The following is a 4,142-nucleotide window of genomic DNA, read 5'->3' as shown; positions in this document are numbered from 1 at the left end:
AGAGTGAGTCCAGGACACTGTCTCAAAAAAATCAAACAAAAAAGTGTGTGTGTGTGTGTGTGTACATGCACCTGTGATGAAACATATGTGAAAGTCAGAGAACAGCTTTTGAGAGTCACTTCTCGCCTTGTTATATAGAGCTCTTGTTATAGAGGGCACTCCAGGGTACCCAGTGCTCCAGGGTAGCTGATACTCCAGTGTAGCTGATACTCCAGTGTAGCTGATACTCCAGGGTAGCTGATACTCCAGTGTAGCTGATACTCCAGTGTAGCTGATACTCCAGGGTAGCTGATACTCCAGTGTAGCTGATACTCCAGGGTAGCTGATACTCCAGGATAGCTGGCCCAGAGCTCCCATCAGATTCTCCTATCTCCACTTCGCATCTTGTCTCAGAAGGGCTAAGGCTATAGAGACCTCAGGCTCACTGAGGTTTCAGGGACTGAACTCAGGTTTTCAGTCTTATGCAATATGTACTTTTACCTATTGACCCATCTTTCTGGTCTTATAGCACAGAATTTTAGAAAAAGAGAATACACTTGTTTTTATCAGGTATCACTCAGTGTGTGCCTATGGGTATTTATGGGACTCAATGTGTAGGTCTGCTTCACATTGAAGTTCTTTTTTTATTTTAATTAATAATTAATTAATTAACTTTATATCCTGACTGCAGTTCCCCCTCCCCCCTTTTTCTTGGTTCTTCTGCCTCCACTACCTCCCCTCTTCTTCCATCCACTCCCCTCCCTTCCTTTTCAGAAAAGGGAGGCCTCCCATGGATATCAACCAGCCTTGACATATCAAGTTGCAGTAAGACCAGGTGGATCTTCTCCTAGACTAGATGAAGCAGCCCAGTAGGAAGAAAGGGTCCCAAAGGCAGGCAACAGAATCAGAGACAGCTCCTGCTTCTGCTGTTAGGAGTCCCACATGAAGATCAAGTGACACAACTGCTCTATGTTACGTTAAAATTCTTCCATGCTGGCTCTATCCATATATAATTTTTTAGGGAGTCTCACTATGAAGTTCTGCTAGTCTGGAGCTCACGATATAAACCAGGCTAGCCTTGAACTCACAGAGACACACCTTCCCCCACTGCTGCCTTGAGTGCTGGGACTAAAGATATGTCTCACTGCCTCTGGCAAATCTTTATGTAAGCCTTATTGAACACTAAAGACACGAAGAGTGTTATGTCCATTTGAAAAAACAAGAAAACTGAGACCTACCTGGCAAACAGGCCAGAGGAGCCCCACCTCATCTGAACCTGTATTTCTATATTTCAGATGAGATGGCTTCACAGTGTCACTGTTTGCTTAGAAATTCACTACCTTCCAGAGAGACACGATGAAGAGGGGAGACAGTGGTTCTGCTTTCTGTCACTATTTTAAAAAAATACCAGGGCTGAAGAGATGGCTCAGTGGTTAAGAGCTCTGCCTGCTCTTCCAAAGGACCCGGGTTCAATTCCCAGCACTCACATGGCAGCTCACAACTGTCTGTAACTCCAAGATCTGACACTCCCACACCAATGGACATAAATTAAAATTAAATAAAATACTAAAAAAAACCCACCAACGATTAACTTGTTGAAAAAAAAGTTCCTATGGCTCACAGGTGGACATTCTCACAAAGACCAGTAGTAGACACTGTCCTTCAGGGGGCAGCACCTGTAGTGGAAGCAGATGATTAAAAAAATGGCTCACCCAACCCAGGAGATGGAGAGGGTGTGGGGAGACAGGGGTCCTCACAATCCCCCTCTGTGGCACACTCTCAGAGACTAGAAAACATTATCAACCTCACTATCTCCCAATAGCACCACCCTGGAGACCAAGCTGTCACACATGCACGCCAACGTGTTGTGTTGTGTTTTTTGCTTCTTTTTGAGACAGGATTTCTTTATGTAGCCTTTGCTGTCCTAGACTCACTTTGCAGACTAGGCTCTGCCTCTCCAAGTGCTGGGATTACAAGCATGCAGCACTGAGCCTGGCTTGTGTCAATGTGTATTTAATACTGTTATACAACTGGACCAGGCTTTCTTCCCTAACCCTCTCTGTAAACAAGGGACAGCCCCAGGGTCCCCCAAGCCATAAGGACAGGTCGGGAACGAGTCACTGTGCCAGGCTTGGCATCTAGGTGAGCACTCAGCACTCAGTGTCAGACTGCATTCTCCATCCCTGCTGCCTACCAGGACAGTGCCATGAACCCTTCATGTTTCTCCAAAGGGTTGATGACAGTGTTTCTCTCCCCCTCAGCCAAATGGGAAATACATCCCTCACCAGCCTGAGGGAGTTCTTTGTGGATGAACATGTGCTGTGCATGTCCCCAAGATGAAGCAGGCAGATCACTACCACTTTCTCCATGATCCAGAGCCACCAGGCACAGTACTGCAGAAGAAGGCCACTGGCAACATCCTCACTTTCTTCATCTTCCCTAAGCTCGGCATGATGAGGCAGCTGGAGGGTGAGCTGCTATCAGAGACACTGATGCAGTGTGACAGTCTCCTAAGGACCAGGTAGACTGCTCTCAGCAGAGCTCCTGGAGAGGATGCTGCCCACTGGCTCAGCTCTCTAAAGAACTGTCATCCCCAGGGCACTGCCACTCCCAGGGGCTCTGTCACTCCTTACTACACTGTCACCACCTAGATTACGATCACCTCTCAGTATCTCATCAGCAGGGTTCTATCCTCCCCTCAGTTACCATCATCCTTAGAGCATTATGATCCTCTGGGCACTGCCATTCATTCTCTGTGATCTTGTCGCCCTCAGGACACACCCATCCTGAGAATGCTGTCTCTCCCAAGATATCGTCAGGACTTAGAACACAGTCACTGCTGAATCTTGTCCTCCCCATGCCCCAGCCCCTCTGAAGGTATTTGTTTACCAGACTGTAATCTGGTCTTATCCTGGCTCTCCTGCATAATTACATTGTAATTTTCCAGACAGGAAAGGCAGAGAGAGAGAGAGAGAGAGAGAGAGAGAGAGAGAGAGAGAGAGAGGGAGGGAGGGAGGGAGGGAGGGAGGGAGGGAGGGAGGGAGGGAGAGAGGAGAGAGAGAGAGAGAGAGAGAGAGAGAGAGAGAGAGAGAGAGAGAGAGAGAGAGAGAGAGAGAGAGATATTCCTGGGGTTTCTAGCCTGCCTACACAAAGCAGTGAGCTCCAGTCTCAGGGAGCTCCTGTCACAAAAAAATAAGATAGTGAATGGTTAATAAAGATACCTGAAGTTGTGCTCACTTCAGCAGCACATATACTAAAATTGGACTGATACAGAGAAGATTAGCATGGCTCCTGCGCAAGGATGACACGCAAATTCGTGAAGCGTTCCATATTTTTATGAAGTGCTTATGGTCAACATAGGATCCCTGTCAACAGGAGGAAGAGTTAGTGCTGTCAAGGCTGATTTGGGCAAGATTGTTTTGACTAATCCTGTGTGCACAGAAGTAGGAGAAAAAATTGCCCTTAGCAGAAGAGTTGAGAAACACTGGCGCTTAATTGGTTGGGGTCAGATAAGAAGAGGAGTGACCATTAAGCTGACTGTAGATGATGACTGAAGAATCCAAATTGAGCAGTGCCTTGGGGGAGCTGGATGGCTCAGCAGTCAATAACACTGACTGATCTTCCAGAGGATCCAGGTTCAATTCCTATCACCTACATGTCAGCTTACAACTGTCTGAATGTAACTCCAGGATCCAACACCCTCAAACAGACATACATAAATACAGAACACCAATGTACATTAAAATAAAAGTAAAATTTAAAAAACAACAACTAAAAACCAATGCCTTGGGATGGAGTTGTAATTTCTTTTAATAGCCTAGGGGTATATTTTTAAAGCAATATTGTAGCTTATTACCTTATTGGTAGCTATAAGTTTATTCTCAGATTTAGGTGATGAAATTTTAACCTCTAATTCTAATATAGAGCCTACAAGTAAATATGAAAAGTGGTATACTATATACTACATTGGATCAAATCCATATCTTAGCAGAAGTTAAGCATTTGAAAATAATGTCTCATTTTATCAGTGAAAGTTTGAAGTGAAACTTAACCACAACCAGTCTTTGCTATAGCACACATAATCATGAAGCTAATTAAAATGAAAATGGTTTCGTTTTCATGATTCACCTGTGAGTAACTCCATGGTGAAGAACAGTTATATC

The 4,142-nt window shown here is 45.1% G+C and overlaps 1 non-coding gene across 1 annotated transcript; it reads left to right on the top strand.

The window, feature by feature from the left end:
- The first annotated feature begins 3,208 nt into the window (after positions 1 to 3,208).
- Positions 3,209 to 3,315, top strand: LOC127197769 (U6 spliceosomal RNA). The gene has a single exon (XR_007831739.1). It is a non-coding gene; the product is annotated as a U6 spliceosomal RNA (small nuclear RNA).
- The last annotated feature ends 827 nt before the right edge of the window (positions 3,316 to 4,142 follow it).

This window comes from Acomys russatus, chromosome 1 (assembly GCF_903995435.1).
Source record: "Acomys russatus chromosome 1, mAcoRus1.1, whole genome shotgun sequence".
NCBI classification, from domain to species: Eukaryota; Metazoa; Chordata; class Mammalia; order Rodentia; family Muridae; genus Acomys; species Acomys russatus.
Note: the sequence above shows the minus strand (reverse complement) of the source record. Positions and strands in the feature narration are given on the sequence as shown.